We start from the raw sequence: 17,171 nt of genomic DNA, 5'->3' as shown, positions 1-17,171 counted from the left end.
TCTTCTCTTCTGTTTCCCTAGGCTGTTTTTGGCTTGAGCCCAGTGGACTCATACACCTCAAGACACAGTCAACAGATGACTATTAACATGAGAATGAGCCATGCTTTGTGCTTGCTTGTTTTGCTGTTTGTGGATTTGCTTTGTCTTGCTATTTAGCATAAACTCTTTGGAAAGTTTTCTCTACCCAGCACCACCCCCTCTCGACCCCTTCGTGTTTACCTCTGAACGACAGCTGAAATTGCACAATCTCCAGCTTTATCTCCAAACAATCACATACAGTTTGAAATACAATTCAAAATATTTGCAACAGATACAATTTTAAAAGGGTCCATATCCTTCACATTCTTCTTCTGGATCTTGTTCTAAATATATTTGAAAATATGACAAACTCTTACAAATTCATTTTTTTAAAGCCCAGGAGAAAAATAAACCAAGCATGTAATTAAATACATTTCAAGAGAAAAAATAATAATTGTAAATAAACATATCTTAAAAGGTTGGGCTGGGCATGTTGGCTCATATCTGTAATCCCACCACTTTGAGAGGCCAAGGTGAGTGGATTACTTGAGCCCAACAGTTTGAGACCAGGCTGGGCAACACAGTGAGATCCCATGTCTACAAAAAATTAAAAAAAAAAAATTAGCCAGGCTTGATGGCATGCACCTGTTGTCCCAGCTACTTGGGAGGCTGAGGCAGGAGGATTGTTTGAGCCCAGGAGGTGGAGGCTGCACTGTAATAGCATCACTGCACCACAGCCTGGGCAACAGGGAGAGACTCTGTCTCCAAAACAGAAATAAAAAACGAGAGATTGATTTTATGAAAAACAAAGAAGATGTAAAGTATAAGAAGAAGGAAACAGGTTTTTTCTTTTCAGATTGACAAATAGTATAAAGAAAGACACTATGCAGAATAATGGAGGACTGTGACAATTTCTACTGTCATTCACTGCTGGTAGGAGCCTCTCTGAAGGGCAGTTTGTTTCAAATTGTTTTCCTCTGAAAAGAAAAAGAAAGAAACAGTATGGGCGACCTTAACCGTGTAAATATGTAACAAATATTTTATTTGTTACATTTTTGTTACATTAAAATATAATAAGTAAAAATGTAACACTGTAATAAAATATTGGTAGAAAACAGGCATTTGTGTGGGGTTTTTTTTTGTTTTTGTTCTTTTTTTGAGACAGTCTCACTCTGTCACAGCTTACTGCTGCCTCAACCTTCTGGGCTCAAGTGATCCACCCCCGTCAGCCTCCCCAGTAGCTGAGACTATAGAAGGGCACCACCACACTTGGTTGATTTTTTTTACTTTTTTTATTTTATAGAGATGAGGTCTCGCTATGTTGTCCAGCCTACCCTCAAACTTCGGGCCTCAAGTGATCCTCCTACCTTGGCCTCCCAAAGCACTGGGATTACAGGCGTAAGCCACCATGCCCAGCTCAAAAGATTGTTACAAGCTTGATGGAGGTAGTGCCTGCTTAGAATAGCACCAAGGCTAAAACTTATAAACCAAAAGAGACAAATTTGACTACCTAAAAAACTCTAAATGGCAAAAACATGAAGTCAAAACACAAACATCAAGTTAGAGAAAATAATTTCTGCAATGTGTATGAGAGACAAATGCTTAGAATTTACTCAGATATATGTACAGAAGTAGGTAACTAGGTTCTTAAGATATCTTAGGAACTTAAGATAACTAGGTTCAAGGATGTTTTTTGTAGGATGTGCATAATAGCAAAATACTGAACCTGAAATGTTCATCACTCGTTGGTTGTTAATTGCATGTTCTGTGATGCCACTTAATGAAACAGACATATGGAAAAGATGTTAACATATATCTCTAAGTGTAAAAAAAGTCTACTAGATTCTGGAAGTTGCTTTCAGACACGGCGTCTGGGTGTGCTCTTTGTGAAATTCCACCATGGTTTACCGTGGCCAGGGCCAGAAAGTACAGAAGGTTATGGTGCAGCCCATCAACCTCATCTTCAGATACTTACAAAATAGATCGCGAATCAGGTGTGGCCCTATGAGCAAGTGAATATGCGAATGGAAGGCTGTATCATTGGTTTTGACAAGTATATGAACCTTGTATTAGGTGATGCAGAAGAGATTCATTCTAAAACAAAGTCAAGAAAACAACTGGGTCGGATGATGCTAAAAGGAGATAATATTACTCTGCTACAAAGTGTCTCTCCAACTAGAAATGATCAATGAAGTGAGAAATTGTTGAGAAGGATAGAGTTTGTTTTTAGATGTCCTTTGCCAATATGAACATTTATTCATATTGTTCTGATTACCCTTATGTTATTACAAGATGACAATAAATGCTATGGGACTGTTTATATTAAAAAAAAAGTCTACTAAACAAGATATGCATAATAATCTATTCTGTTAAACATATATACTTATATGTGCAAATACATTTGTATATTAATATGAGTCTAAAAGTATATACTAAACATAATAAGTTACCTTTGGTTGAATGGGATAATAGGGGATTCACTTCTCACTTCTTACATTTCTATGCTTTTGAGTTTTCTGAACAGACAATGGAATGGATTACATATATATATATGTAATATACATATAATTTCTTTAGAGATCGGGTCTCACTATGTTGCCCAGGCTAAACTGCAAATATCTGGGCTCAAATAATCCTTCTTTCTCAACCTCCCAAGTAGCTGGGACAATAAGCTGATGATACTATGCCCAGCTATATATTACTTATATAATGAGAAAAGTATATTTACATTTAATTTTTTAAATGTGGCTCATGCCTGTAATTCCAGCACTTTGGAAGGCTGAGGCAGGAGGATCACCTGAGGTCAGGAGTTCGAGATCAGCCTGGCCAACATGGTGAAACCCTGCCTCTACTAAAAATACAAAAATTAACTGGGAGTGGTGGCACATGTCTGTGGTCTCAGCTACTAGGGAGGCTGAGGCAGGAAAATTGCTAGAACTCAGGAGGTGGAGTTTGCAACTGAGCCAAGGTCACGCCACTGCACTTCAGCCTGAGTGAAAGCACGAGACTCTGTCTCAAAAAAAAAAAAAAAAAAAAAAAAAAAGAAGGATTCTGTCTTTCCCCTAGTCTTTCTTCTATTTTGTATTTTCCAAATTTCTCTAATGCATCCAACAATAATGTAATGTTAGGGCACAGTAAATGGGTTTTAGTTTTGTTTTGAGACAGGATCTCACTCTGTTGCTCAGGCTGATGTGCAATAGGGCAATCACTGCTCACTGCAGCCTCAGCCTCCCAGGCTCAAGAGATCCTCCCTTCTCAGCCTCCAGAGTAGCTGGAACTACAGGCATAGACCATCATGCCTGGCTAATTTTTGTATTTTTTGTAGAGACAGAGTTTTGTCATGTTGCCTAGGCTGGTCTCAAACTCCTGGGCCCAGGTGATCCTCCCACCTTAGCCTCCCTTATAATCCCACACTTTGGATTATAAGTATGAGCCACTGCACCTGGCCAGTAAATGATTTTATGCAAATTTCATTTTAAAAATGTAAGTTAGAGATCACAAATGAGAGGAGAAAGTTCATGTCACCGGCATCTTTAGTATTGTATGTATGCAACAATCTTTAATGCTTTTTTATTCACTTTTTCTTATTTTCATCTTTTGTTACATATTTTAATTTTTTAAAACCAACATTGTTGTTAAAGAAATAACACACATTTTCAGGCAAAGAGAGCATGTGGAAATAAAAAGGAATTTCACGACTATTAAACTTGGTTAAAAACATCTCAATATTACTGAGTTATAGCTATTTCATGACATGGAGTGGGGTGAGGTAATGAATACATGTCAGGAAAAGGGACTCTCTCCCTTCCCCTCCCCCACTTCTATGTCCTCCTCTTCAAAAAAAAAAAGGAAAGAAAGAGAAAGAAAGAGAGAGGGAGAGGGAAAGGAAGGAAGGAAAGAGAGAGAGAGAAAGTGAGAGAAAAAGAAAGGAAGGAAGAAAGAAAGAAAGAAAGAAAGAAAAGGGATTGCTTTAGCCCAGGAGTTTGAAACCAGCCCTGGTAATACAGCTTGTCTGTCCCTACAAAAAATTTAAAAATAGCCAGGTATGGTGGTACACACCTATAGTGCCAGCTACCCGAGAGGCTGAGGCAAGTGGATTGCTTGAGCCCAGGATTTACAGGTTAAAGTGAGCTATAATTGCACCACTGCACTCCAGCCTGGGTGGCAGAGCGAGACCCTGTTCCAAATAAGTAAATATAGTTAAAAAACAACAACAAAAAGATACATGGGCCCTCTTCTCATGGTAAATTTTGATGAAGACTTTTGCTGTATTGAAAATTGCTCTTAGGGCTGGGTGCAGTGGCTCACACCATTGATTCTAGCACTTTGGGTGGCCAAGGTGGGTGGATCACTTGAGCCCAGGAGTTTGAGACCAGCCTGGGCAGCATAGTGACACCCTGCCTCTGTGAAAACATATAAAAGCTAGCCATGCATGGTGGCACTTGTCTGTAGTCCCAGCTACTCAGGAGGCTGAAGAGGGAGGATCACTTGAGCCTAGGAGGTTGAGGTTGCAGTGAGCTGTGATTGTGCCACTGCACTCCAGCCTGGGCTACAGAGTGAGACTCTGTCTCAGAAAATTAAAAGAAATTGCTCTTTATAACCTATAACCTGAAGACTGAGAGTTCTATTTGCAAAACATTTTTGACTGTGAAGATGAAGAGTCTGATACTTTGAATAAACAAAACTCAGGTCCTGGCAAATACGTATTCAACAAAGTGTTAAATCCACTGAACTTCAGACACATTCCTTGCCTAAGATTACATGTTGAGTTAGAGTCAGAACTAGACTCCAAGACTCTTTCCCCTAAACTTGGTTCCCTTTACTCCCTTCAGTGTTTTATGAAATAATTTTTTTTCTTTTTTTGAGACAGGGTGTCTTTCTGCTGCCCACGCTGGAGTGCAATGGTTAGTCACAGGCTCCGTTACTGCACGCTGCAGCCCTGACCTCCTGAGCTCAAGCATCCTCCCACCTCAGCCTATGGAGTAGCTGGGACTAAAAAGCACATACCACTCGCTGCACCCGGCTGAAATGACTCTAAGCTTGGAATTCAATGCCTCTTTAAAACTTAAGTGCGGCCGGGCACGGTGGCTCACGCCTGTAATCCCAACACTTTGGGAGGCTGAGGCGGGTGGATCACGAGGTCAAGAGATCGAGACCATCCTGGTCAACATTGTGAAACCCCGTCTCTACTAAAAATAAAAAAAAATAGCTGGGCGTGATGGCGCGTGCCTGTAATCCCAGCTACTCAGGAGGCTGAGGCAGGAGAATTGCCTGAACCCAGTAGGCGGAGGTTGCGGTGAGCCGAGATCGCGCCATTGCACTCTAGTCTGGGTAACAAGTGCGAAACTCCATCTCAAAAACAAAAACAAACAAACAAAAAAACTTAAGTGCGGACCAGGCACAGTGGCTCACACCTGCAATCCTAGCACTTTGGGAGACAGAGGCCTGAGGATTTCTTGAGCTCAGGAGTCGGAGACCAGCCTCGGCGACAGAGAGAGACTCTGTCTCGAAATAACAACAACAACAAGAAAAAAACACACAAGTGTTTTTAGGTATAGCCTCTCACTATTTCTTGTTTCCTTTTAAATCTTAATGAGTTTCACTCTGCTATTGTGTGAGATAAATCCTTTTGGGACAAAACTCTAAATAGATATGATCCTACTAGAAATTATTACAGTCTTTTAATTACATCTATTTGGAATGACACTTTTCCAGAACAGCTCCAATTGAAGACTGAAGAAACAAGCAACTAAAACCAAAATAGAACTACAATAAATCCGTTTCCTTTCATAAAACTGTCTTAGGGCTTACCGAGGGGTTTTACACATATTTGTTCATCTGAGCAATCAAAGGAGAAATTACATCATGCTGATTTGTTTTCAAATGGCCTGGACTTAACCTTCCTTGGTGGAATTCATAAACTGGTGGAATTCATGAACTACTGATATGACTCATCCTCAAAGGCTGACGTCTCATGTACCCAGAATGCCCGACCATTTTCTCAGACTTTACTCCTGATATTCAGGTTTAGAGGTAGATCACTTCTCTTTCAGAGGTGCCTGAGACAAACCCATGAAAACAGACTTGAGAGGTGGTATGGACCAGTGCAAAGAACCTCGGTGTCAGGAAACAGCCTGACTTTCAAAATGAAAACCTCTTATATTTATCTTGTTGGGTTTTGATTTTTCTCCCCCAGCTTTATTGAGGAAAAATTGACCAAAAAAATTATATATATTCATGGTCAGGTGTGGTGGCTCACGCTTGTAATCCCAACACTTTGGGAGGCCAACGTGGGCGGATCACTTGAGATCAGGAGTTCGAGACCAGCCTGCCCAACACGGCAAAACCCCATCTCTACTAAAAATCCAAAAAATTAGCTGGGCATGGTGGTGGGCGCCTGTAATCCCAGCTACTCAAGAGGCTGAGGCAGGAGAATCGCTTGCACTCAGGAGGGAGAGGCTACAGTGAGCCAAGATCGTGCCATTACACTCCAGCCTGGCTGACAAGAACAAAACTCTATCTCCAAAAAAACAAAAACCAAAAATTAGCCTGGCATGGTGGTGCATGCCTTTAATCCCAGCTACTCAGCAGGCTGAGGCACAAGAATCACTTGAACCCAGGAGAGAGAGGTTGCAATGAGCCCAGATCGCACCACAGCACTTCAGCCCAGGTAACAGAGAGAGACTCCATCTAAAATATCTATACACACATACACATATATATATTTAAGGTTTACAACATAATGATTTGATATATGTATATATTCTGGAATGATTACCATAATCATATTAATGCATACATTCAACACCTCACTAAGTTACCATTTTGTGTGTATGTGAATGTGTGTGTATGTGTGTGACAACACACAAGATCTACTCAGCAAATTTCACACAGTATCCTTAACTATAGTCACTATGAAGTACAGAACGTATTCATCTTACAGCTGAAAGCTTGTACTCTTTGGCTGTCATCTCCCCATTTCTCTCACCATCCCCCTTGGCCCCTGGCAACTGTCATTCTACTCTCTGCTTCTGTGAATTGATTTTTTTAGATTCCACACAGAAGTGAGATCACACAGCATGTGTCTTTCTGTGTCTGTCTTATTTCACCCAGCATAATGTCCTGCAGGTTGAACCTTGTTTATTTGAATCTCAGCTCCGCCCTACCTTTACTAGCTATTTAGCCAAGGGCAGTTTTCATATCTTGTAAAATCGAAACAATTCTTACTTTACAGGTGGCAGTGAAAGTTAAATAAGACAATGTATGAGATTTGTGCCCCTGCAATTACAGTTTAACCCGTTTACATGATCCTAGTTATCCAGGAGCCTATAGGTATAAAAAGCAAAAACAGGAGACATATTTGCTGAATAACAATGTAGAACTGAAACTTGTGACTTAAAAACAAATCCTCAGCTGAAAATAGCATCTAGGAGAGATTTCCCTGCACTGGAAAGTGACATCACAAAGAATTTTCTCAAGATATGACACTGATAGAAATCTCACAAAAGAAAATCTCAAAAAAGGAGTATCTTTTATGCTTAACCATCACTCTTTAGCCTCAACTGGTCAGAATTTTGTGCTGACCAAAGTTATTTTCAGATAGTCTGTACTCCCACATTAACTGAAGCAGTATTCACAATAGCCAAGATATGGAATCATTGATTCCGATAAGAGATGAATAAAGAAAATGTGGTACATATACACCTCGGAATACTATTCAGCCATTAAAAAGAATGAAATCCTGTCATTTGCGGCAACATGGATGAAATTGGAGGACGTTATGTTAAGTGAAATAAACCAGGAACAGAAAGTTAAACACAGCATGTTCCTACCCCTGTGGTAAAGCTAAAAATAGTTAATCTCATAGAAGTGAAAAGTAAAACAGGATACCAGAGGCTGTGAAGGATCTGGGAAGAGAGAGAGATCTGTTAAAGGTTACAAAATTACAGCTAGACAGAAGGAATGAATTCTGGTATTCTATACCACTGTAACATTACCATAGCTAACAATAATGTATAGTTTCAAATAGCCAAAAGGAGGATATTGAATGTTCCCAACAGAAGAAATAATAAATGTTTGAGATTATGGACATTGCTAATTAACTTTGATCTGATCACGATACATTATATTTATCAAAACATTACTATGTTTGTGTTTGATCACAATTATACATATTTACCACATAAATATGTATAATTATTGCTTATCAATAAATACATTAATACTTAACATATATATACAGGTTAGGACATTACAGTAAAAAAATAAAAGGCTGTAATCAGATAAATTATAGGAAGAACATACTTAATTTTATTGACTTGTCCTAAGGTAAAGTTATGTTTTTTGGGGGCAGGGAGTTTTTCCTTCCTCTTTTACGTGGATGGATACCCAAGGAACTAAGAATAGATGACTTCCCCTTTTTTACTAGTTCGTGCCCAATTAAGAAACCATTCCATTACACAAGCATTCCTTGGCCTCCCAGATGTCATTTTTCTGTTTGTAGTTTTCAATGATATTGGTTAGAAATATATTGATTTGTTAAAATGATTTCTGGGCTTCTGAGAAAGGAGAAATAATTCCCTTTTATAACTATTTTCATTTGCCCTGTGCATGCCTGTGTGTGTGTGTGTGTATACTCACGTGCACATGCATACGGGTGTGCATATGTGTGTGTCAGTAGAATGATCTTGGATATTATGACCAAATTATCATGCAAAGCCATAACTCTGTCCCTAAATCTAATCAGACACCTTTTATCACTGAAGGTTATGTGTTCCTGAGATTGGATGTTTATGAAAAGTGTATTCAAGGCTGATCACAGTGGCTCACGTCTATAATCTCAGCACTTGGGAGGCCAAGGCGGTGGGTCACTTGAGGTCAAGAGTCCAAGACCAGCCTGGTCAATATGGTGAAACTCTGTCTCTACTAATAATATAAAAATTAGCTGGGCATGGTGGTGTATGCCTGTAATTCCAGCTACTTGGGTGGCTGAGGCAGGAGAATCACTTGAACCTGGGAAGTGGAGGTTGCAGTGAGCCAAGATCACTCCACTGTACTCCAGCCTAGGTGACAGAGCCAGACATTGTCTCAAAAAAAAAAAAATAATGAAAAAGCATATTCAGGTGAGATGAAAAAACCATTTACATAACTTAAGATCCAAATAAATGCAAAATCAAGAGACCATTCAGGTAAGAATTGCAGCACCTCACCGGTAGAAGAGCATGAAATGAGAGGTTGCAATAGGCTACAGACCCACAAATGATAAAGTCCCTGTTACAGACCATAAATAAGGTTCAGGATGCTCTGTCGCCATGCCTGATGAGAGCATACCCATCCTGAAAATTACATGGAAAGATAAACCCCAGATTTAGATAGTTTGAAAAGATAGTTTCCTTTGTATTATATTTTTCGGCCAGGAGAAGAATGTGTATTAGGTATACAAAGGTTTAAGAGAATAAAATCTTCGGGATTAACATTCTGTGAGGAGAGTGTACCATATCTGGTATTCTATGGATGTTTAAGAAAGTAGACTGTGTAAGAAATTTGGACCTATATGTTATTCTCTGGAGTAAGTGTTATGAAAGTTGGGCCTAATTTGACAATAGAGTTACTAAGGCAAATACTCCTCACTCCACTTTGGCTCAGCAGACTCCAAAGCCCCTTTTCCCCACCCCCACCCACTCCTCAAGTATAAAAGTGATATACACAGTGAGTCAGATCAGAACAGTTCAAGATCTAGTCAAAGGGACACCATGTAAGTCTGCACTGCAGGACCATACAAAATGGTGGTTGTCTGGGCCAGGTGGCTCACACCTATAATTGCAACACTTAGGAAGGCAAAGACGGGAGGATTGCTTGAGCTCAGAAGTTTGAGACCACTCTGGGCAGAGCAAGACCCCATCTCCACAAAAATTTTTTCAGGCTGGGTACAGTGGCTCACGCATACAGTCCCAGCTCCTCGGGAGGCTGAGGCATGGTAATCACTTAAACCCAGGAGGTGGAGGTCGCAGAGGTTGTGCCACTGCACTCTAGCCTGGTGACAGAGCAAGATTCTGTCTCAAAAAAAAAAAAAAATTTTTTTTTAAGTAGCTGAGTATAGTGCCACATGCCTGTAGTCCATCCTAGCTACTTGGGAGGCTGAGACAGGAGGATGGCTTGATCCTGGGAGGTCAAGGCTGCAGTTAGTTGTGATGATGCCACTGTACTCCAGCCTGGGTCACTGAGCTAGACCCTGTCTTAACAAAAACAACAAAACAAAACAAAACGGTGGTCACCTGAAAGGGATCCTACTTCCACTGATGCCCAAAGTGAACACGGGCCAGCTCTGGGCACCCCTCCCAGCCCCCGAATGCCCAATCAATCAGCACTGCCCATTCACAGAGGTAACTAATATTAAGTATCTTGTTTGTTTATTTACTTACTTTACAGTAGCTCTTCGAACATTTCACATTTATCAAAACTTTCTACCTCTGCAGATTTTGTTAGGACTGAGAGCAAATCATGCTTTCTACTCACTTTCTTAAATAAAAATGATAAAAATAAGACAAAACCTAAATCTTCCTTTCATAAATAAGCTCAAACAATAAGAAAAGGATGAGAAAATAAAAGTTTTACACTATCCCAACAGGTATCAGAGGTTTTGTTTTGTTTTTGAGACAGGGTCTTGCCCTGTCTCCCAGGCTGGAGTGCAGTGGCATGATCTGGGCTTACTGCAACCTCCACCTCCTGGGCTAAAGCAATCCTCCTACCTCAGGCTCCTCAGTAGCTGAGACTTCAGGTGCACTCTACCACGCTGGGCTAATTTTTGTATTTTTTTGTAGACACCGGGTCTCACCATGAGGTCTGGAACTCCTGGGCTCAAGCAATCTGCCCGCCTTTGCTCCCAAAGTGCTGGGATTACAGGTGTCAGCCACTATGCCTGACAGAGTTTTTTTTTTTTTTTTTTAACTGCTCATGCATTTTTCTGGCTTCCAATTGCTCTGTAAACGCTCTGATCTCAGTGTGTTATGAACACAACAATGCCATATCAATTCTCTTAGATTGCATGGCACTAGTTTACAAGTTAACGGTGAGGTACTGGGCCTGGTAGCTCATGCCTATAATCCCAGCACTTTGGGAGGCTAAGGTGGGAGGATCACTTGGAGCCAGGAGTTTGAGACTAGCCTGGACAACATAGTGAGATCCCATTTCTGCAATAAATTTTTAAAAATTGGTTGGGCCTGGTGGTGCATGCTTGTAGCCCCAGCTACTTGGGAGGCTGAGGCAGGAGAACCCCTCGAGCCCAGGAGTTCAAGGTTGCAATGAGCTGTTATCCACCACTGCACACCAGCCTGGCTGACAGAGGGAAATCCTGTCTCAACAAAATTGAAAGGTAAATAAAAAATAAAATAAGAGTTAACAGTGAGGGAGGCTAGAGAGGCTTCTGGAACTTTAAGGTGAATATGAATCCCCTGGAAATCTTGTTAAAATGCAGATTCTGACTCAGTCGGCCTGCGTTGGGGCCTGAGATTCTGCATTTCTATTAAGCTCCGAGAAGATGCAGACGTTCTTAGTCCCCTTCTCATATTGAGTAGCAAGGATGGTCGCAGTGAGTTAGACCAAGCCAGAACTAGAGTTTAATTTTACTCCGGAGGCAAAAATGTATAAGGCAAGATCTCACAAGAAAAGTAAAGGCATTCTGAAAGTGGGATTTTCCTTTCCTAAAAAGCATTCCGGGGTGGGGGGTATGCAAGTTTCCCCCAAGTCAACAACACTGATGAATCTCTTCTATATTTGAACTACCCCCTTTTCTTGGATCTCTGTCATTCAGTGTATTTATGGTGATTCCACCCCAGAATTCCTGAATCCTTTGAAATTTGGGTAAAAGAAAGGGGCTCTGGACGGCACAGTGGCTCATCCCCGTAATCCCAGCACTTTGGGAGGCTGAGGCAGGCAGATCACCTGAGCTCAGGGGTTCGACACCAGCTTGGACAACATGGTGAAACCCCTTCTCTACTAATAATACAAAAATTAGCCAAACGTGGTCCTGTAATCCCAGCTACTTGGGAGGCTGAGGCAGAAGAATCACTTGAACCTGGGGGGCGGAAGTTGCAGTGAGCCGAGATCACGCCATTGCACTCCAGTGTGGAGGACAGAGCAAGACTCCATCTCAAAAAGAAAAAAAAGAGGGGAGGGTTCTCTTCCCAAGGTGGGATCTAGCAAAATTTGGCCTAGCAGTTGTTTATTTAAATAAACTCTTCTGATAATAAACCTTTAGGGCAGGGAATTTTGAGGCTAAGATGAAAGACAGCCCTGGCTGAAGAAACAATGAACAAAGCCATTCAATTGTCACTTCAGTGCTGGTGAGTGTGGATGCAAGTGCCCAGTAAGGCCTGATACCAACATCCCTCAGGGTGAGTTATGACCCAGGCATCAAAGAAGGCCACCTCAACGCCCAGCTGCCAGGAGGAAAATGAGTCAAAGGAAAAAACAAGGGTGGGGTCCCTGTGAAGAGGCAAAACGTGCTCTCACTTTCAGCAGGAGCTAGGATCAGGTGGGTGGATTACCCAGCCCTTGGCTCGAGTTCTGGAGGATTCAGATTAGAGATGTTGGATCAAAACAATGAAAGACAAGGCTGTAGAGAGCCATGCTGGAAACACAGGCCAAATTCTACTCACTGTTGCTCTACCCAATGTTGTGGTGACTACTGAGTGCTTCCTCTGTTTGTTTGTTCTTCTGAGTCAACCTTTGTCCTCTCTGCCCAGACAATCATTTTCCTGGTAGGTCACTTTGGGTTCCAGAAAGACGACAAGATGAGCGACTGAGGCTCAGGGAGAGATAATGACTGCCCCGTATGCAAAACCACAATGCCTGGCCACCAGCTAAAGCCCCACACTTGGAAACAGAAAGAAATCCTGAGGTTTCTAGAAACCAAACCCACTGGGACACAGCTTCAGACAAAGCCGCTGCCTTTCTTGGGCACAGCTTACAACTCTCTAACTTGGATCACGGCAGAAGCCCCGAGGCCATGTGTTCTGTAGCAGTTGGGGAGGATGTGAGGTGGAAAAAAAAAAAAGTTTCATGCTTTTGAAGCCTGAGTTGAAATAAGGAGAGAGGAAGAAGCTGAGAAAAGCAGGAACTAATAAGGCAGCTGACTCACCAGGCAGAATCTCAGGTTCAATTGCTCTCAGCATAAAATTCTCTCTCTCCAATCAGTTCCACTGTTTTCACCTATCCAGCTGATAGCCTAAAAATAGAGATTAATACGGAACATTATCTTTTAAAAATGCACTTCCCTCTGGGAATGGTAATAAGCCATCAGCCATTCACACGTTGTTGTGAATTAGTTTCATTTAGTCAGTGGGGATTAGAATGGAGGAAATTTAGAAAGTAATCGGCCTTTATTTGACACACAATGATGGTCCAGCGATGGGAGCTTCAGGCTTGAGATCACACAGAAGGTAAACAGCAAACAGAGTTAGGCTGCAACTACTGCCGATTCACATTTACCTGGCGCTAATTATGACTGATATCTATTTATTTATTTGAGATTGAGTCTTGCTCTGTCACCTAGGCTGGATTGCAGTGGCTCGATCTCGGCTCACTGCACCTCTGCTTCCCAGATTCAAACGATTTTCATGCCTCAGCCTCCCGAGTAGCTGGGATTACAGGCATGAGCCACCGCGCCTGGCCATGACTGACATTTAAAATAGTCATCTGTTGAGCATCCCTAGCATGCCAAGAGCAGGAGGAAGAGCTGGAGACACAATAGATGTGACTGTCACCTCACGGAGCTTATAGTCCAGCTGGGAGAACTGGTAAGTGAATATAGGATCAAGGACCACTCCCAGTAAATGAGGCAACTGTGACTTCTGCTACATTATGAAGAAAGAAAACAAGACATAGAGATCAAGAAGGAGAACTATTTCAGATTAGGTGGCAGAAGAGGCCTCAGGGCATTTCAGCTGGGATCTGGAGGATGAGAAAGTGCCAACCTCGACAGGAGAGTGTGAATAGGTGTAAAAGTTTGAGGTTAGAGAGCTACATGTGGTCCAGTAACTGATAAAAGGTCAAGGTGCTTTACATTGGACTTTCCAGATCTGGGTTCAAATCCTGGCTCCATAACCCACCAGCTCCGTGGCCTGTGTACCTCCTGAGTTCTGGGATTTTTGAGGTCATAAGAGATAGTGGTTAGACACATTGTCTTCATCTAACGGCCTTTGAGATTAGAATTCATCTATTTACATTTCACTTGACTTCTGTTTTGGATACTTATGGAAAGTTTCCTATGCTATACAGTGACATTTTTCAGTTCTGAGGAATACAAAAACGTCTTTTACTCTCACAATGACTTTTCAAACTCTAATACTTAGACACTGCTAACTCTGTGACTTCATTTTAAGATCTTGACACTGTTCCAATTATACATCATATTTTTATTTCATTGTACTGTTACTTGATAGTAGTAAAAAAGATACTAATCCACTTGACTCTGATTTTAATATCATCTGTTACTCTGTACTTTAATTTCTGCTGCCACTAACAAATGGTAGCCTCTGTAAATTTCTGAAACTGCTCCTTAGAGATAGAATGAAATGGATATCTTTGGAGATTATGGAAAAGCTCAAAGCAAAATGTATTTTATTGTTCTGTTGTTTTCTTGTGAGTCCCATTAGGATGGTTCCTGCTTCATTCAATCTTTCTTGTTTATTTCTTTTAAACTTCAGTTGATGTATAACATACAGAACACAGTGTAATAAATTTTCACAAATTGAACACACCTATTCAAACAGCAGCACTCCCCCAGTCAAGAGATGGAATGTTATTTACACTCCAGAAGGCCTTCTTTGACCCCCAAGTTACAAAACCTTTTAAGGGAGACCAGTATTAGGACTTTTAATGGCCTATAGTAGTTTTGCTTGCTTTTGAAACTTTTATAAATGAACCCACAAAGTATGTATTCTTTTATGTCTGATTATTTCACTCCACATTTGTGATAATCATTCAATTGTTGCTGTAGTTATAGATCACTTATTGTAGTTGCTGTATAGTATTTCACTGTGGGAAAATACTATGATTTATTTATGCGTTTTATGGTGGTTGGGCTTTAGACAGGGTTCCAGCTTGGGGCCGCTACAATTAGGGCTGCTATGAAAATTCTTGGACATGCCTTTTGGTGGACATATACGTACATTTCTATTTAATATATAACTGGGAAGGAAATCACTAGGTCCACATAAACTTGAATTTTATTTACATATTCTTTAAGCAATTAACATGAACATACATATGCCTTAAAATATTCAAAAGTTACAGAAGAGTGTACAATTGAAAATAGCTGTCCCTCCTACTCCTGCCCACCAACCACTCCATTCTCTTCTAAGAAGCTTACCGTTATTCGTTTCTCATTAAAAAATGTGCATGTGTATATATATATATGTGTGTATACGTACGTATATGTGTGTACATATACGCACGTATACATGTACATACACACATATATACGTACATATATATGTACATATATACATATACATATATGTACGTATATACACATATATATATGTACGTATATATGTACGTATATATGTACAGCACTGGGTACAGTGGCTCCCACCTGTGGCACTTTGAGAGACTAAAACTGAGGCAGGCAGATCACTTGAGCTCAGGAGCTCGAGACCAGCTTGGCCAACATGGCTAGAGCTAGTCTCTACTAAAAATAAAAAAATTAGCTGGGCGTGGTGGCACACACCTGTAGTCACAGCTACTTGGGAGGCAGAGGCACAAGACTCACTTGAATCCAGGTGGCAGAGGTTGCAGTGAGCCGTGATCATGCCAATGAACTCTAGCCTGGGCAACAGAGTGAGACTTTGTCTCAAATAACTAAATAAATAATAAATAATTGGTAAATAAAAATAAAAATTGCATTTTTCTTTCATTTTGGAACTATCAGATTTTATCAGTTGCAAGGACAGCTTGCAAGAGTTTCACTCTTGTTGCCCAGGCTGGAGTGCAGTGGTTCAATCTTGGCTCACTGCAACCTCTGCCTCCTCGGTTCAAGCGATTCTCCTGCCTCAGCCTCCCAAGTAGCTGGGATTACAGGCATGTGCATCACTCCCGGCTAATTTTGTATTTTTTTTTTTTAGTAGATATGGGGTTTCTCCACGTTAGTCAGGCTGGTCTCGAACTCCTGACGTCAGTAATCCACCCGCCTTTGCCTCCCAAAGTGCTGGGATAACTGGCGTGAGCCACCATGCCTGGCCGCAATGGTGGCTTTATAAACACATCCTACTTGATTGAATTTTGGTCCTAATAATATTAATAAACCACACTAATAAATGTGTGAACATTATAGTTTATAACATACTTTTATCTACTCTCACTATTTAATCTTCTCCCAAACTGAGTAAGTAGGCACAGAGTTAAGACAACCGTTTAACAGATGGGATAACTAAGCCCCAGAGAAGTCAATCCTTTGCCTAAAAACATGTTGGGTTTCCAAAGGCAGAATTAGGAGTAAGTCCAGATTTCTGGCTATAACGAGGTAACTAGTTTTAGTTATCTCCTGCATTAAGGAATCAGAGTTAATATCTGACAGCAGCAATGTCAAAACTGACAGTGCCTGAGTACCTAGGGCTCCTGTGTCTCTTGGGAGCCGCAGCTGCCCAGGAATTTGTGCTGGACCCAAGCCTCCTTTAGCCCAAAGCTCCAGAGCTCCAAAGAGTAGAGTTCTAGGGACCTTGAAAGGAGAGGGTGAAACTCGCATGCCCCCAACAAAGGCTGGAGATCCAGTGTTCCTTTCCTGCCTGAAAGTCATTTAATTAGATAAATGTGGGTATCTGGTTTTTGCATATTTCCCGAGAGACAGCTTAAAAAAATTACCCACTAATGATGACCGAGCTAACTCACCTCCACTCCCCAGCTTGTTTGTGCACTTGAGGTCTCATGCTCCGAAACTGATTCATTTCCTCTTTTTCTTTTAGTTTCCTTTCTCTGTTGCCGTTTTTTTTTCTCCGAAATAAAAACAGTTCTGTTTATAATCGCAGAATTCTGGTTGCAATTTGGCCTGTCACGTTTCCAACTAAGCACTATGGCTTGCAAAGTTTCCCAGGAAAGGCTTCTGTGTTTGAAACGAAGAATGCACCATTTTAAAATTTATTCCAGGGACTTTCAGG

The 17,171-nt window shown here is 41.0% G+C and overlaps 1 long non-coding RNA gene and 1 pseudogene across 1 annotated transcript in view; one reads left to right on the top strand and one right to left on the bottom strand.

The window, feature by feature from the left end:
* Positions 1–16,942, bottom strand: part of LOC135276033 (uncharacterized) — a 35,923-nt gene extending 18,981 nt beyond the window's left edge. Inside the window, exons 1-2 of the long non-coding RNA XR_010343587.1 lie at positions 16,906–16,942; positions 13,157–13,243 (exon numbers count right to left, since the gene is read on the bottom strand). This is a non-coding gene — a long non-coding RNA (uncharacterized LOC135276033). The remainder of the gene's footprint in view (positions 1–13,156; positions 13,244–16,905) is intronic.
* LOC110568531 (small nuclear ribonucleoprotein E-like) lies at positions 1,918–2,210 on the top strand (annotated as a pseudogene).
* Positions 16,943–17,171: the final 229 nt, after the last annotated feature.

The sequence above is a fragment of the Aotus nancymaae genome, unplaced genomic scaffold, assembly GCF_030222135.1.
Source record: "Aotus nancymaae isolate 86718 unplaced genomic scaffold, 86718_ANA_hifiasm-v0.15.2.pri h1tg000020l, whole genome shotgun sequence".
In the NCBI taxonomy this organism is placed as follows: domain Eukaryota; kingdom Metazoa; phylum Chordata; class Mammalia; order Primates; family Aotidae; genus Aotus; species Aotus nancymaae.
Note: the sequence above shows the minus strand (reverse complement) of the source record. Positions and strands in the feature narration are given on the sequence as shown.